At 41.7% G+C, this 18,881-nt stretch overlaps 1 protein-coding gene across 5 annotated transcripts in view; it reads right to left on the bottom strand.

Moving 5' to 3' along the window:
* The window catches only part of cntn4 (contactin 4), a 727,084-nt gene extending 715,041 nt beyond the window's left edge, over nucleotides 1-12,043 (bottom strand). For all 5 annotated transcript variants that reach the window (XM_008105345.2, XM_008105346.2, XM_062969727.1 and 2 more), the window contains exon 1: nucleotides 11,907-12,043. The gene's annotated coding sequence lies outside the window, so the exon portion shown is untranslated. The remainder of the gene's footprint in view (nucleotides 1-11,906) is intronic.
* Nucleotides 12,044-18,881: the final 6,838 nt, after the last annotated feature.

Genomic DNA, 18,881 nt, shown 5'->3' with positions numbered 1-18,881 from the left:
TCATTATCTTCAAGCTTTCCTGTCTTTGCATTATGTGGCCAAAGTACTTCATCTTTGCCTCTAATATCCTTCCCTCCAGTGAGGAGCCAGGCATTATTTCCTGGAGTATGGACTGGTTGGATCTTCTTGCAGTCCAAGGCACTCTCAGGATTTTCCTCCAACACCTATCAAAAGCATCTATCTTCCTTCGCTCAGCCTTCCTTATGGTCCAGCTCTCGCATCCATAGGTTACTACGTGGAATACCATTGCTTTAACTATGCAGACCTTCGTTGCCAGTGTGATGTCTCTACTCTTTACTGTTTTATGGAGATTTGTCATTGTTCTCCTCCCAAGACACTTTAAAGGATTTTAAAACACTGCAAGAGTTCAAGATGGCACAGATATTTATAGTACAATGCATGAAAAGAACAGTTAGGTGTAGGTAGCTTTAGAAAGGAATGTTTTGCATTTCTCTACAAAACTAATGAGTTTCCCCACAAAACAGGCTGTAAAGTAAGAACCGTAGTGATTATCAACCCAATCAAGAAAACTGCAAGCAGAACCCTATCAGTGATATAAGTTAACATTTTGATGAGCTTTGCATAAGGTGTATCCATTGTCCCTTTATTCAAAAATCCTCTTCACTGGCACAACCACATACTTTCCCTGCCAGGATCTACCCTTACAACAGATCAGCAGCTGGCAAAATAACAACCGCCGATTTTGATTATTTCAGACACAACACCTATATATAACAGTATAACCAGGAAGCTCAGCGAGTGACACTACCAGAGCATACTTTTAACTTTTAACCTCAGTCTGCCATATAGCTGCACCTTCTCCTTGTGGTTATCTAGCTTTAAACTTGACTTCACCTGGACAGTGCTTCAAGTAGCAAACTATCCCCCGTTAATCAGTAAACTTTATTATCCCAATTGTTTAGGAGGTGGTAAAAGCACAAAGAAGTTATTAATATACCAGCACATTTCATATTTTGATGGATTAGATTTAGCAGCTAGGAAAAAACTAAGATTGTAACGAAACTAATGAACTATCAACAGTGGCAGGATACTTATGTTTACGTTCACAACAGAGATACTAGTAAGAAGGCCCAAAGTGCATAAGCTTAGTAATTTGATTGAATTGAAGTAAAAGCCAAGTGTTTGTAAACTTCATATGCTCACCACCAATGTTCATGATGATAGAGATGTCTGCAGCAGAAATGATGTCTAAGAAAGATAAATATGAGTGCTTTCAAAGGAAATTTTAGAAGGCCTCTTAGATTTGAGAATATATTTATACGGCATGACTATCTGTTTGCATATCAGTGAGACTAAAACTGTAATCCTTACATATTTACCACTCAGTAAACTATATTTCAGGGAGAGGAACTGATAAGACCACATTTGAGTATTCCTTGCCTAAGAAAGCAATGAAATTAGCGGAGTCCCCATAAATCAAGAGGCGACTTAAAAGCCCATATATACATGTATGCCACATCGAACACAGCAAGATTCCTTTCAAAGAGAACAAGTCTATGTTGTGTTGTATGGCTATAACAGTGGTTCTCAACATGGGGTCCCCAGATGTTTTTGGTCTACAACTCCCAGAAATCCCAGCCAGTTTACCAGCTGTTAGGATTTCTAGGAATTGAATGCTAAAAACATCTAGGGACCCAGGTTGAGAAACATTGGGCTAAAAAAACATATGTCTATTCTAGAACAATCTCATTCATGCTCCAAATACAATTCCAGAATAAATAAATTGTGTAACACAGTTTAAACTTATCAATGTTATTTAAAGAGGATACTTCAAAGGCAATTTATTACATAAAAATAGCAGATAAGATACTACAATAATTAAGATTTTTAGATAGATAACATTGATGTTTCTTAACATGTAAATATGGCTCTTAACATGTAAGCTGTAGTTATTTTTGCAGTTACAGTGAAAGAATACCTTCATACATGTACACAGGCAGGCATACATCTCTGCTGAATGTTCCCCATCCATAAAGATTTAAAAGAACAAGAGTAATATATCTTTCAGCATACAGACTATCTACTCACTGAAACTTAATGAAGAATGCTAAAATGTTTTGTCAACAACAACAACAAAATCCTGGCTTACTATAAGACATTTTACTCAACCCAGGAAGTACCCAAAATGCAAACACATAATAGTTTGACACATTAACTGCCCTGGTTATTGCCCTGGGATTTATAGTATTGTTAGCCATTTACTCGAGTAAAAAAACCTAGTGTTCCATATCCCATATTCAGTGGGATGGAACTATGCCAGTTAAAGGGGTGTCAACATGCTATAATTCTGCAGTGCGAATGATCTTTCACAAGACAAGCAGTATTTAAAATAACAAGAACAACTTTATTTGTAGACCACCCTGTCTTCCCAAAGGGACTCAAGGCAGTTTCTAAATGTATAGCAAACATTCAATGCCAAAAAGGAAAAAACTTTCAAAACAGAATTACATCAGGACAAACCATATTAAAGCAACCTAACCCTAAAACTTAATAACAAAAAAGCAGCAATAAAAACTTATATAACCTATACAAGTATAACAGTTGATATAAATTTAACACTAAATAAAGGCAACTAACAACGATATCTAAAACCATTATAAAAAGATGACATGTTATGCAACAACCAGCAGGCTGAAATAAAACTTCTCTTGTTTAATATAATAAAGATGGTGCAAAATTCATCTCCTTCTATTGAATGAATTCTATTTAGAATGTTACAAATAACATGATCAATACTGCAACAACAAAAATTTTCTCATAAACGCAAATACAAGCACAGCAGAAAGCGAAGCCTCATAAATGGCTTTACAGAAACTTCCCTATCATGTTTTTGCCAGCCTTTTGTTGAAAATAATTATTGAGAATTTGTTTGTTTTTGTCACAAGGCTCTTCTTCATTTCCGCTTAAAGTCTTCCATGTGAAATTTAATACAGGCAGACCTCAGTTTTGCAACTGTAAAAAAGCACACATTTTTACAAAGTCTTTTTACACCTTTCTAGCTGCCTTTTCTTCCTTGGGCTCTTTCTAGCTGTGCATTTGTTAGAGCATTGGGATGATAGTAGGATAGAAAACACAAACTTTTGATGCAGGGTTGAAGAATCATGTCCTCAATAAACAATGCAATAAGGTTTGAAATGGCAAAAATGTATTCTGCTCTAGTGCATCCAAATATAACTACATATGTCTGTCAACAAAATGTAAGGAAAATACCAGCTGGCTCCAGAATTACTTACAGAGCAAGTGTGAAGAATAGCACCATCCGCAGCAGGCAGGCAAAGCCTAAAGTGCAGGGAGGGGGGATTTGAATCCCCCTGTGGAGGAGACCAGCCCTAGTCACATGGCTTTGTCCCTTGTGCGACCCACCCTTTGGACAGCATGTGCGTAAATGGGTCACATAAGGCTTGGGTATGAGTCCCCTACCCCAAGTGATCCTTGGGTTTGTTTTAGCCTACCCCACAGAGTTTCAATTGAGTGTGGCAATTGGGTTTGGGTGGAGTCATTTAAATATGTTGTCATAGCATAGTAATGGTTAAATAGTCCCGGTAGGCACCGTGGCATCCCCCCCTTCCGGGAGTGAACGATGGACTTCCATAACAGTCTCTAAAAGTTTCTGTGGATCAAGGGACTGTAAAATGGGGCTCCCCTTCAGGCTGGAATGAGAATTCCCTTTTAAAAACTCTGATGTTTAGGAGGGAGCACCCTCAGGATGGACTTCCAGTAAAGATTGACCGAGGTGTGCAACCAAAAAATGTTGGGTAGCCCTTGAGATCTGTGGTGTTCCCCCATGTATGTCTTTGGGGGTGGTCAGAGAGAGTGACACTTGGCTTAGGGACAGTTCCCACTAAGTGGTTTATTACACAAGAGTTATTTCCTTAATAATTTCCCTTAATTTTGTTCACAGGTTCTTGCAGAAGTTCTAGAAAATAAATAAATATGTCAGGAAATGGCCCTTTAGGTCCATTATCTTGTATCTGGTATTTTATGATGGGAATTCAAATACAGTGATTAAAAGGGAACGCAGATTTGCCTGCCTTGCTAGCTAACCCACCCATGATGAAGCATAAATCTAGACACTTGGCCAATAATATCATAAGAAAAGTGGAGTTTGATGAGAGAAAAATAGATGAATTTTGGAAAACCTTTCAAGTGATCTCTAGAAAGTTCAAAATGTTTCAATTTACACAAGGGTTTACTGGACCTGATTGTTTCATTTCATATATACATGCTGAGGATTTTGTTCGTTTGTTTTGAAAAAAAAGTTTGCAAAAACATTTAACTCCTCTATAGTGATTTAGGAATGTATCTCTTTTTCATATGACTTCTGCTTTACTACACAAATTTCTGTTAAATAGGTAATGTCCAGAAACATATACACAGGCAGTCCCCGAATTGCAAACATTCAACTTACAAATGCTATAGTTAAGAATGGGTCTGAGATAACAAAAAGTGAGGGAAATCTACCTCTAGGAAAGGATATTTGCTCCTGGAAGAGTTATCATGGGGAAAAGGTGTCTCAGGGCCCTTCCACACAACCATATAACCCAGAATATCAAGGCAGATAATCCACAATATCTGCTTTGAACTGGATTATCTGAGTCCACACTGCCATATAATCCAGTTCAATTTGAATTTTATACAGTTGTGTGGAAGGGGCCTCAACTGAAGCTTTCTCACCAATCCTTGTTTCCACAAAGGCCAATGCTTTCAAAATCCAATTCTCACAGGGACAGAAAGTGAATGAAAGATTCTGAACAGGGGCACGAGACAGCAAAACAAACACCAAAAGGGTGTCAACCCTTTGCTATGCCATCCAAAGCGCGCGCGCACACACACACAGCTGGAGTTACACTTAAAATGTACCTGTTCTGACTTACAAACAAATTCAACTTAGGAACAAACCTACTGAACCTACGTATCTTGTTCATAATTTAGGGATTGCCTGTACTTTATAATCTTAGGTATAGGTTCTGCATGAGGCACTGCTAAAAACCAGAAATGCCTCAATTCTCAGTTCTACAGCACTGAGAATTGTCAAAGAATGAAGAATGGCTAAGTAATAGTCAGAAACATGGTGACCTCCAGATGCTTAGAACTAAAACTCCCATATATTCCCTACTCAGTACCCAAGCGCTAGAGGACATTGTATTTGTGATTTAAAATATATGGTAGTCACAATGTTTCTGCCCTTAAGTCACACAAACTTGCTTCAGGAAGAAAAGATATCTGAGCAGGAATAAAAACTGAGATAATTATTCAGAAAACACTGCATGCTATAGCCAACTACAATAGATATATGGAAGGAGGAATAGCAAGAAAGAAAATTCTTTCCCTTCCTGCTATCAGCTATAAATCACATTTACTCTAAGCTGCTATTTTCCTTATAGTGAAAAAGAAACGGGGGTCATATATCTTTTCTCATAATAAAAAGGGAACAATGCACAGTTGCAATGAGAGGACAAAGCAAATCTCAGCAACATCTAAGCCATTTCTTGCAAATCATAATTCCTTCACCCAATCCTTTTTGGGTTGTCCTTGCCTTCCTCTGAAACTGAGAGAGTGTGGGTTTACATGGCTGAACAGAGATTTGAACCCAGGTCTATCTGAGTCTTAACCCAACAAATAAAATAAAATAAATACTCAAACCACTATACCACTCTGGTTTTATCTTAATCATAAAGATAATTTTATTGTGTGAGAAAATTAAGAGGGCTGGTGCAAAGCACAAACATGCCCATTTCTACGCAGATTTTCTTATAAATTTGAGTTTTAGTAGAAAACTTTCAAAATCAATCCCTCAAACAGAAATATGAACACTCTTCTCTCCCCAGCTAAAAAGGTAGAAGAAGATACAGTAATTCTACCAACACTGACTACAGGATATCTAGCTGCAGAATCAAGATCCAAGGAGGCATTCAACGGAACAGTTTGCTACAGAAAAGAAAGCCATGCCCAAACTCTGTTGACATATAGCTTGTTACTAATTACTGCACAGACATTTTAGTGCAGCCAAAACACGATGTACATACATTAACTGTGCTCTCTTCTCCCACTTAAGAGGCAGGGAAGGAGAGTTACAATTTTAAATTACCATTACTGCTTCCAGGAGAAAGCTGTTCTAGGAATGATTGCCTGAGTGTCTTCCCAAACATGTAGCAAGAAATATTTTTAATTTCAATGAGATCTGTTTTTTCCAGATGACTTATATGATGGCAACAGGAAAAGTGAGTGGACATAGTGAGACCTATTAAGTACTTATAATGCTAATCAATTGCATTCAACAGCAATACTACTCAAGTTTCATTTTTTGGTGGATATGCAATTTTAATTCTGCCCAATTTAGTCAGAGAAAAGTAATCAAACCCTTTCGAGGTATTTTGAAATCTAAAGAGCAGACATTATCTACAGTATCAATGATAGCAATCATTGTTACTTATATAATAACTTGACTATCTGAACACATATCAACACAGGAATACAGGTACACTTAATAAAGATAATTCTGCATGGATAATTATTGTATTCAGCCAAAGGGTAAGCAACTGTAACACAAATACTTTTTTAAAAATGTATCTCCACATTAATGAGTATAATGCACTTTCATTCACTGGAAACAGATGTAAGGCACAGGACCCATGTGTCACTTCCGGTGCACACTCATTTATCATGCAATGATTTAAACTTTTAAAAGACATCAGACTGAAACAGCGGAATACTAAAATAGAAAATGAGAAATATGGAATATAAAGTCATGTTGTCAAGGGTCCAAATTTCTTTAAATTTGTCAGATTAAATGCCTAATGACTAACCACTGGAGAGCGAATTCTACACAAAAACCATTCATAATCACCCACCAATAAAGAAACTATTATCATGCACCACTCTAAAACTGAGCTGAAAGCTGAACTCTGATATTTTAATCACAAATCATCCCATGGCCTACATTTAAGCAAATGTTCTATTGTGAATACATTTTATTAAAAAAAGAAAACTTCTCAGATATTTTGAACAAGCAAACATATTCCTGTTGTGAATGATTAGTATTCAGTATTCTTGCTAAATGTCCAAAGGGTCTTCTTCAATATAGCTGGCCACAGATGATGAAGAGCTCCGATAAGCACTTTTTGAAACTATTTTAAGCCACCTGCAATGTATTATTTACCAACATCAAGCAAGTTGGAAGGTAATTTTGTCTGTCTTACTAAAGTTGTACTGGATGGTTTCCTATGAATTTAATGATTTGGTCATCAGGAGCCTTTCCACTGGCTTAGGATCAGGCCCTCCATTATCTTATAAATGCTTGAAGAGTATAAGCAGAATATTAGCAAACACTCAGACAGACAGCACCGGCTATAAAAGACCAGGCCAGGACTACTGTCTCCTGGAAGCTTCCTGGAAACATCTGGCCAGCATTGCAACAAGACGTTGACTTTATCGTATGTGTGTGTGTATCATTTTAAAATATCACAACAAAGCATGGAAAATTAATGTGAGATAAAATAATCCAGATATTCAAGCCAATAATTGTTTTATAGTAATAACATGAACAGGAAAACTCTACAAAGATGAATTCCCTATGAAGTTAACACTTCAACTTCATTCTAAAAATCTGAATACAGACACTGTCAGATTGTCTTCAAGAACTGCATATAGCTATCCATATCAGAAGCAGGCAAATTCACATATAGAAAGTTGAGAACAAATGTTTAGAATACATGACATAGACCGATTTGTATTGTGTTATGTATGTTACTGACAACTTTTTATCATCTAATCCATTTTAAAAGTTTATAACCATACCCTGCAATTCCACATTCTTCATTTCTGCCTGACCCAAATTGGAACCACAGCAGAAGAACAGCTCTTGTGATTTAAGGACATTTCAATTAAACTTGTGTCCAATAAGCTATGGCTATAATGACAGCCATAATGCCACTCAAAAGTAATAACACCAATATTAAGTAAGCTTTGTGGATCAAGGGATTACCAGATGTACTATTTCCTTACCAGCTGTAGTGGAAAAGCAGCTTTGATTATAGAATATTTGCAAACTCACACAGAAACTTTGATTGCATATTTTACATAATGACACTGTAAACCTGCACAACTCAAGCTGATAACAAGAATAGTTCACCAAAAACTCCACATGCTGTCAAAACATATTACTTAACTGATATGCATGAAACTAGAACAAGGTAACAAGTCAGACTAATTTTAACTTGTAAACTAATTTTAGCACATAAATTTACACCAGTGAAAATGTGATGAAGGAAGGTATGCTAGAAATGTGTAGTGCAGCTTTTAAAAATGTGATGAAAACTAACACCTCTGAATGCAGCAAATTTGTTTTGAAACAACTTCAGTTCTGTCAATAGAATATATGCCCATCTTAACCCTTGGCTGAAATGTATTTATTTAGAAGTTGTTTTGAATTTTGAATATTTAGATTCAAGGTTCTAACACATGAAATATATGCAGACGCATAGAGTATGGTGCACATTCAGTTTGTTGGGATCTTGAATATAAACATTGACAACCTGGAGGCAGAATTTACTGTCCTTCTCCCCACCCTCATCCAAAAATAAAGTTCACTGAAGTGTTGAAATCTTTTTTTAAAAAAAACTACAGGAAAAAATGTAAGATATCCAGTATTAAATACCTCCTCCTTTCTCTCTTTCTTTGTAAAAAGAACCAAATGCAAATCTAATGGGAGAGGGGTATGCAACATGAGGCATATATTTTTTCATGACGTTGCAATGAAATACCAAAATGATTGTAATATACCCCCCCCCCTAGAAACCACAACCAACTGCAGCAACAGCTAGCCTGCTTTCCTTTCCTTTAAATGAAAATCAGTATGTGAGATGAGAAGTAACCTCACTTGCTATGCAAGCGACACCACTTCATTTGTAGTTTAGTGAGCAAGCCATTTCTGCCGGGATAAGTGTCACAACATGCTGCATTATGTTGATCACAACACAGAACGGTAACAAACCACCCCGGGAATGCACTTTTTTTTTTAAAAAAAAAAAGGGGGGGGGAGAAACACTTGTTTGAATCCAGCAAAAGTTGCTCAGGCATTTATACTGCGAAACAGGATAGTTGCACATATATACATGCAAACACATCTAGTGAGCTTGCATTCTTGCCCATTCTTCCCAAGCTACTTTCAACCTGCAGAACAATAAAACCCATCTGTTTCCTTTTAAATTGCAAGGCTTAGAAGGGTAAGCAGGGAATCAAGATGACCGTTTCTTGGAGCAGGCATATATATATGAACTTACAGCATTTGCTTTAACTGTTCTGTGAAGTATCCATAAACCACCCCCTTGCACTTTAAGGGACATAAGTGATCATCTCTAGACCAACAACCATGTAGTAAGAGCTTGGGCAATGAATCCCAACCCTCACACGGTGTATCCTGCAAATCTGTTTATCATTGGACCCACTACATCTGCTTCCTAGCTTCCCCTACTTTTAGGTAAAGGTTTCTCCTGACGTTAAGTCCAGTCATGTCTGACTCTGGGGGTTGGTGCTCATCTCAATTTCTAAGCCGAAGAGCCGGCGTTGTCCGTAGACACCTCCAAGGTCATGTGGCCGGCATGACTGCATGGAGCGCCGTTACTTTTAGTTCATCCCCCACTTTTAGCTCATCCCATTTACTGCAAGCAGAGGAGGAGGAGGAGGAGGAGGAAGGGAAGAGGGCTGATTCACATCTCCTTTCTTTTGCCGGCTTTATTACACAGGTGACTCGACAAGATAACCAAGTTCATCTCCCTATGCAGACTCCTCTCGGCGAGACAGACTTGCACAGAGATGCGTGTCCGTTGCTCATCTCGTTGGCTCTTCCCAGCCGCCCAAACCCAAGGACTCGTGGTATTGAACACGCTGGAGCCCCCAATTTCAAAAAGAAAGGAATCTCGTGGCCTCTTTAAGACACACCAGTTTAGATCATCATAGGTTTTCAGGGAAACTAGTCTCCTGCTTCAGATGTTACCCTCCCTCCCCTTTTTTTGGCAGAACGATTTGGCGGCAGCCTTCCTCCGACCTCCCCAAGCCCCCCTCTCCCCTCCTCTCCTCTCCTCTCCTCTTAACGCCGTGTCTGTCTAGCCTACTCCTGATCCGCCGCAGGTTGATTCGGAAGGAAGGCGTCCCAATGGCCGCGAGGGAGCACACCCAGGCTGCGACTGAATTCCAGAAACAAAAGGGTCTCCTAGACATCACAGAGGGGGAAGAGAGACCACCAGGGCCACCCAGTCTCCCTCCCCCGTCCTTCCCACACTCAGGAATCCACCCATCCAGAAGAGAGGCAGGCACTCCGGAGCAGGCGCTTGGGACGTTTGGCAGCGCGGAGAAAAGAGGCCGCGATCTCTGGGCACGAAAGACGCAGCGGTGCATCTAGATCTACTTGAGCTGCCCCGATGCTGCTCGATGCTATGGGATCCTGGGAATTTGTAGTTTGCTGAGGCACCAGCACTCTTGGGCAGAGAAAGCTAAGGACCTTGCAAAACTACAGCTCCCAACATTCCGCAGAAATAATCCCCGGCAGTTAAGCTGCATTAGGGTTAATGTGAGTTTTCCGGGCTGTATGTCCATGTTCCAGAAGCATTATTTCCTGACGTTTCGCCTGCATCTGTGGCAGGCATCCTCAGAGGTTGTGAGGTCTGTTGGAAACCAGGCAAGTGGGGTTGATATATCTGTGGAATGTTCAGAGTGGAAAAAAGAACTCTTGTCTGTTTGAGGCAGGTGTGGATGTTGCAATTGGCCAGCTTAATTAGCATTGAATAGCCTTTCATATTCAAGGTCTGACTGCTTACTGCCTGGGGAATCCTTTACTGGGAGGTGTTAGATGGCCGTGATTGATTCATGTCTGGAATTCCCTCGTTTTCTGAATGTTGTTCTTTATTTAGTCCTGATTTTAGAGATTTTAAATGCTGGTGGCCAGATTTTGTACATTTTCATGGTTTCCTCCTTTCTGTTGAAATGGTCCACATGCTTGTGGATGTCAATGGCTTCTCTGTGTAGTCTGGCATGCAGGTTGTTAGCTGCATTAATCTGACTGCATAGATCAGGCATGGGAAAACATCAGCCCTCCAGGTGTTTTGGACTTCAACTCCCACAATTCCTAACAGCCTATGGGTCCCGGAGGGCTGAAGTTTGCTTATGCCTGGTGTAAATGCATTTTGAGGCATCAAAACAGAGAAGGGAAACGAGCAGCAGTCAAAGTGCCTTCCGATATACCTGCATCGTGGGGAGACCTACTGAAAGGAAGTGTATCCTATCCATTTACCTGTATCATGGGGAGATCTACTGAAAGAAAAAGTATCCCATCCATATATACCTGCAACATGGGGAGATCTACTGAAAGGAAGTGTTTTCTATCCATACCACAACGAAACAGCCCAAGACCTCTCTGGCTAAGAACCCAAAATACCTGTCACGGGTCAGGACTCAGGGCGAGTCTACACTGTGGAATGAAAACAGCCTGGCACCCTTTTCCCTTCCAAGGCTCAGGGCTATGGAATCCTGGGAGTTGTAGTTTGGTGAGGCACCACCAGCACTCTTGGGCAGAGAGCTGGAAAAGCTGCCCTCCGCACCATCCATGCCCGTAGGTAGCATCGCGCCATTGCAAGTGAAAGTGGAGCCAAACTCCCTCCAGATGACAGCGTGGAGTCAGGCATGCAAAGGGGACCGAGAGACAGTAAAGGCGACGAGGGGGGAATGTACAGACAGAAGGGGGGGATCAGATCCGTAGTGGGCAGTGAGACAAGCTCTCTGGCGAAGAGTCACGAGTCAAGGGCTCAGGCGACCCAAGAGGAGAACTCCCCAAGGAATGAAGCCCTCCCGGCAGAGACCCCTTGCCTCTTTCCCGCTCTTTTCTCCCTTACCTGGCGAAGGAGGGCGCCGCAAAGCTGGCACTTCTTGCCGCCGCCGCCGCTGCTGCTGCTTCTCTCTGCCTTTCGGCTCCTTTATTTTTCCCCGTTGCTTTCCCTCTTCTTTTCCTTGCGCTCTTCCCAAGCCCGGGAGGCGGACGAGGAGAAGGGAGGGGGGGAAGGTTTTGGGGAGGGAGGCGGTGCGTTGCTAATGGCCACGGAGCCAACCCCACCCTCGCCGCTGCCCGCCTCGGATGTGCCAAACGGGGCTGCGAAGGGACGGGAGACAAGAAAGAGCGCGAGTCAATGGGAAGCAAAGCAAAGCAAAGCAAAGCGGGAGGGAGCGTGGCTGCCAATTCGCTCTGATGTGAAGCCCCGCCCCTCTCTCTCTCGCGAGCCACGCTCTTCTTTGATCTCCCCCCTCCTTTCCTCCCTTTTTTGTGTTTATCTCTTCTCTCCGCCTCGCTTTGCTTCCCTCTCTGCCATTGGGCGAAAGGGTGGCCCGGGTTCTCTTTTGAGCGAGGAGGGGCGGGGCCAAGGCGGGGCGCCGGGCACGTGGAAAGGGGTGGCGGGCACGCGCGGCGCCCCGAGGGTTTCTGCGGGGAAGGAGCGCGCATGCGCGGCCCCGGCCCGCGCATCCCAAGTTGGGTTCTCAAGGTGTTCCTGTGTTGGCGCCCAAATCCACTTGCCCTGCTACTTCCAGAGGCGCTTCTCCATCATCACACTAGAGCATGGATCCACTTCAAAGCCGGTTTCTGCCTCCTGCAGAATTCTGGGGTTTGTAGTTTGGTGAGGCCCAGGACCTGCCTGGCTGAGCTGTGTCAAGCCCTTCCTTAAAATGGATTTAAAGTGGATCCAAACTCTAGTGTGATGAGGTGAGGAAGACCTGGCTGGGGCAATGGTGACAACATGGATCCATCCATAATTTTTTTTCCATGTGTTTTTTTTTTATCGTGTCAGGAGCAACTTGAGAAACTGCAAGTCCCTTCTGGTGTGAGAGAATTGCCCAAGGGATGCCCTGATGTTTTGATGGTTTTTAACCATCCTTGTGAGAGGCATCTCATGTTCCCACATGGAGTTGGAGCTGATAGAGGGAGCTCATCCACGCTCTCTCCCCAGGTTGGATTCAAACCGGCAGCCTTCAGGTCAGCAATCCAACCTTCAAGTCATCAGACCTGTCAGTACAAGGATTTAACTCACTGCGCCACTGGTGGCTCCACTGCTGAGGGAGGGTGACATTCTCCATTGGAGACCTGTGTTGTTGAAGGCTTTCATGCCCAGAATCATTGGACTGCTGTGAGTTTTCTGGGCTGTATGGCCATGTTCCAAAAGCATTTTATCCTGATGTTTTGCCCACATCTATGGCAGACATCCTCAGAGGTTGTGAGGTCTGTTGGAAACTAGGCGAGTGGGGTTTATATATCTGTGGAAGGTCCAGTGTGGGAGAAAGAACGCTTGCCTTCTTGAGGCAAGTGTGAATGTTGCAATTGATCACCTTAATTAGTATTTAATGGCCTTGCAGATTCAAAGCCTGGCTGCTTGCTGTCTGAGGGAATCCTTTGTTGGGAGGTGTTAGGTGGTCCTAATTGTTTCATGTCTGGAATTCCGTTTTTGAGTGTTGCTCTTTATTTACTGTCCTGATTTTAGAGCTTTTTAATATGGAATCTGCAAGGCCTTTAAATGCTAATCAAGGTGATCAATTGCAACATTCACACATGCCTCAGACAAGAGTTCTTTCTCCCACCCTGCACTTTCCACAGATATATATGAACCCCACTTGCCTAGTTTCCAACAGACCTCACACCTCTGAGGATGTCTGCCATACCCTGATTTCCCAAAAATAAAACCTATCTCAAAAATAAGACCTATCGTGATTTTTCAGCATTTCTGAGGATGCTTGAAATATCAACCCTATTTCAAAAATAAGCCCTAGATATAGTTCATTTAAAATGTCAATTTGGAAAAATAAGACTGCCCCTGAAAACAAGCCCTAACATATTGTTTGGAGCAAAAATTAATATAAGATCCTGTCTTATTTTGAGGGAAACAGAGTAGATGTGGGCGAAACATCAGGAGAGAATGCTTTTGGAACATGGGCTTGCAGCCTGGAAAACTCACAGCAACCCAAAGCTGTCAAGGCCTTTCACTCTGGTGGTCCGAGAGCAGTGGTTCCCAACAAGCTTGTGACAAAGAGAGTGGTTTAATGGTGCAACCCCCCCCCCTCCCATTTTTCAGGTCCAACAAAAATCCTAATTTATTCATGAATTTTAACTGGCTAATCAAATCCTTATGCCAAGTCTATGAAAAGCAAAAATTAAAGTCCCTCCAGAACTGCAAAGACTATCTTGACCAAATTTCAATTATTCACACTATCATTACCTACCTTTCTACCAATTTACATTGCAATAGCTATAATAGCTGGCATAGTGGAAGCGATCAAGTTGCTCTACCCACACCTGGCAGATAAATGGGATTTGACCTGGATTGCAAGTGACAACTGAGGAAACTGTGGTGTCTACCACTGACTGGTTCATCTAATCCAAGCCTTGCAAAAAAAAAAAAAAAAGTGGAAGAGGAGCAAAGAGAAGAAGCTGCATCATTGTTAGATCTTGGACTTTGTATGAACATGACTGTTTCTGATGACCAACTGAAAGCTTAAATAGTGCAAAATCCACAGACTCCATTGCCAGGATATGTATTTCCTGTGGATAAGAAGAAGCATCTAAGATTTCAACCCAAATGGCTCAACAGATTTCCCTGGTTAGCCTACTCATTTCATGTAAAAGGCGCACTCTGTAAGTATGGTGTGGTGTTTGGAGGAGAAGTTGATGGTAAAGGTGGTCATCAGATGCTCATGGTGCATTGGTTGCTAAACCATTTGTGAAATGGAAAGAAGCAATACAAGTCTTCAACGGGCACCAAAAAACAAAGTACCATCAGAACAACTTGTGCTCGGCTGAAAACTTCTTGCTAATTCACTGTCGAAAATGTAAGCCATTGTCATGGGAAAGGAATAAGAAAGCAGAAGAAAACAAAGAAATGTCTGTCAATTGTGGAAACTATTGTCCTTTGTGGCCAACAACAACTGGCTTTAAGAGGGAGCAATGATTACCTCTGAAGAACCTTTGGAAAATTATGGTAATTTCAGGGCCTTGCTGAAATCTCTTGCCAGATCAGGAGACACTGGCCTGAAAAGTCATCTCAGGGAAAAATGTTTCAGCCCCTCACAATTTTTTTTCTGGCTATGGGCCTGATTCCTAATGTTTGTTCCTCCAGGTGTTTTCAAATTCAGGTCTCAGGCCCTGGCTACACTGCTCTACAACAGAGTTATACTGAATGCATTATAGGGCAGTGTAGATGGGGTCCCAGAAACCCTAGCCAGCCTGACTGAAAGGAATTTCAGAAGAGGAGGTCCAAAACCTGTGGCAGAATGAAAGTTGTGTGAGAGCAGTGTTTCTCAAACTGCTCCAGATGTTTTGGACTTCAGCTCCTACAATTCTTAACAGCTGTTAAACTGGCGGGGGTTTCTGGGAGCTGAAGTCCAAAACACCCAAAGGAGCAGAGTTTGAGAAACCCCATTAGAGCAAAGGAGGTCTGAACTCTCCCTAGAAACCAGGAAGACTAAACTGAAGCTGCCCTTGGCCAAATCTATCCATCTGGAAAGGCCAAGGGTAGCTTCGGTTTAGTCTTCTTGGGTCCCTTCCACACAGCTGAATAAAATCCCACATTATCTGCTTTGAACTGGGATATATGGCAGTGTGGATTCAGATGATCCAGGTCAAAGCAGATAATGTGTGCTATTCTGCCTTGATATTCTGGGTTATATGGCTGTGTGAAAGGGCCCTCGGTATCTAGGGAGAGGTGACTCACCAGAAAGGACATCAACACTAGATGAAAATCGCCACAGTCCAAAATCTGCAGGACCTATTGATAACAGTGCTTTGAGGTGCATCTACACTGAATTCATGCAGTTTGAGATCACTTGAACTGCCATGGCTCGATGCTATAGAATCACGGGAGTCGTACTTTTACCAACAGTACTATGGATTTTCAAGAAGCATGAACAGAAGGCAAAAGGGGGACACGTGCCAAAAGGAGAAATGTGTGTCAAGCAAACCCTATCTGGAAATCAATGTCCTCATCGTGAAACACCATGTGGATACAGAATAGGTTTCTATGGTCACTTATGGACCATCAAGACTCTACCCTTGGTAGACAATCATACACAGCCACGAGTGATAGCCAATGATGATTATGATTTTTACAAGGTCTTTAGCCTTCTCTGCCAAAGAGTGTTGGTGTGTCACCAAACTACAGTTCCAAGGATTCCATAGCATTGAGTCATGGACGTTAAAATTGGTGTACAACTGCTTTTATTCTACAGTGTAAATGCATTCTTGGTGTTTTAGACTTCAACTCACAGAAGCCCCCACCAGCATGACTAGCAGGAGTATTAGGAGCCATAGTCTAAAACTTATGGCAGAACAAAGGTTGGCAGTCATTGTGCTAGGACACTCAAAGTCCAAAGTCTCCATAGAAGCGAAGACAATTAAACTGAGTCTGTACTACTTTGGACATATCATCAGAAGATATGACTCACTATAAAAGACAACAATGCTTGGTAAAGCAGAGAGCAGTAGAAAAAGAGGAAGACCACATTCCAGATGGATAAGATTCAGTCATGGAAGCTACAGTTCAGAGTCTGCAGGACGTATTGATGACAGGGCAACTTGAGGTGCATCTACACAGAACAATTAATGCACATTAGCTTACATGCGTCAATGCTATGAAATTATGGGAATTGTAGTTTTACAGGCCTCTCGCCTTCTCTGCCAAAGAGCTCTCCTGTCTCAGCATTGAGCCATGGCAGTCAAACTATTAATTCTATAGTGTAAATGCACCTTTGGAGACCTCTCGTTTATGAAGCCACCCCAATCAGTCCACTTGACAGCAGTTAGCAACAAATTGTAAGTGTGCTGAACTTGGTCCTCTAAATGTTTTGAATTATTAACTCCCAAAATATTTTACCAGCAGCCAGGCTGAGTAGAGCTTATGACAAGCTGGAGGCTGGAACATCTGGAAGTATCAAAGGTTCTCAATGTCTGATGTGCATCTTTGTAGCGGAAAAGTGCAGTTGCCCCTCCATATTCACTGTTTTGCCATCCACAGGTTTGATCAGCTACTGTTCTACCTTGGCTATTTCATCCTGTTTCATAGGACAGATATGCCATTTGGCTCAGGTAATAGCCCATAGATATAGGAATGTAGGCTGAGTTCATACCCACCAAAATTTTGCTTGGTCTGTTTCCTATTTCTATGGACTAAGGAGCAAGTGGAGTGAATGCCTGGCAGCTGGGTGCCACATTCTCTCCAGGTTTGGAAGAAGCACACCTTCTTTTGGTTTCTCCCTTCTGAGGCAGAGAGTAAGTGAGAGAAGGGGGAAGGGGGAGAGACAGAGAGAGATTGAACGTGCAAAGTGTGCGTATATCAGACACTGGGAGGTTATTTTGTGCTGAGACCCCAAAATAAGCACACATAGGAGAAAGAAAGTGGAGTGGGTGTTGCCTCTTTCAGAGTCTCACAACACAAGCTGCCTTCAGTCCCTAACCTACTTAAATTGGGGGTTTAAAAACAAAAGGGAATATATCCATTAGGGCTAATTTCACACAGACACCTACAGTACTATTTATGTCCCTCCTATTTTTGGGAAGTGAGCTATTGGGGGAGTAGCTACTACACACTCAACCAATCCTTTTTCCTTCTTGACAGCAGGAAGAATCAGCCTGCTTCATCTGATTGCCATTGCCTGGTTGCTCAGAAGAGCATAGGCATGCGAGAAGAGATGGTGGCAGCAGATGCATTTGGTTGAGGTCTCTCAGTCCTATCTAGAACTGCATCAGGAAGAAAGAGATTAAAACAACACACAGTTTAGCTCTGTAGGGCTGGATGGAACCCCTAAACATCATCTGGTCCAGCTTCCTGCTGATGCAGGAGATACATGACTAAAGCATCCCTGACAGATGGCCACCTAATCTCTGTTTAAAGGCCTCCAACAATGAACAGCCACTGCCTTGTTAATCTAAAGCTCATACAGTTGTTCTATATCCATATAAATCCATGAGAAACAGCCCTTAATTCCTAAAAAAGGAAATTCTCAGAAGCTGCAAAGCTTGCCTTGAGCACCTTCTCTGCATTGGAGTGGGCAAACTATTGTTAATCATTCTCCACCTCTCAAGAGCGGCTTATTTATCTTTCAGCAATGCTTGCTTCCCAAGGTTGCATATAGTGAAGAAGAAAATAATCCACAATAAAATGAGCAATACTATATAAATAAAGCATCCATCAAAAGATAGAGATTAGATGCCACCAATAGTCTGGCATCTAGAAAGGTTTATTATTATTATTGGAATTTTCAGTTGAACAAGTTGAATGACAAGACATTCTCTGTCAAAGACATTACACAATGTGGGCACCTCTGTATGCCAGTACAAGAGTGATTCCTTGGTCCTGACCCTAAAACCTTTAAAACTGCACAGTTATAGCACTGTGATTCCAATTTAACTTCCAGGGTTGTTTCTTATGGACTTCTGGGATTGGCAATCTAGGAAATCTCAGACAGAATGCTCCAATGTCTCACTGAACTACAAATGTTAGGATTCCACATGATGGAGCCATGGCTGTTAAAGTGGAATCATAGCACTATAATTGTCTAGTTTGAATAGGCTCCTGATTAGATATCAACCCTATTCATCTGTCAACTGGGGATATCAGGAGCTTAAACTGTAGAGAGGCTTACACCTATAATCAGTAGCAGAAACATTTTTGGCCCCACTTTAAGTCATATGCCTGTATATCTTACCTGACTGGGGGATGTTCTTCAAGGTCTAAGGAAAAAATATTTCATAATCTTCTGCTGCCAAGAAAGCTTCTTAACAGCACAAGACAAGAAAACAGAAAATCTAAGTCCTAATTCACATTACTGACAACGAG

Source organism: Anolis carolinensis, chromosome 2, assembly GCF_035594765.1.
Source record: "Anolis carolinensis isolate JA03-04 chromosome 2, rAnoCar3.1.pri, whole genome shotgun sequence".
Lineage (NCBI taxonomy): Eukaryota > Metazoa > Chordata > Lepidosauria > Squamata > Dactyloidae > Anolis > Anolis carolinensis.
This window is presented reverse-complemented; position numbering and strand designations above follow the sequence as displayed.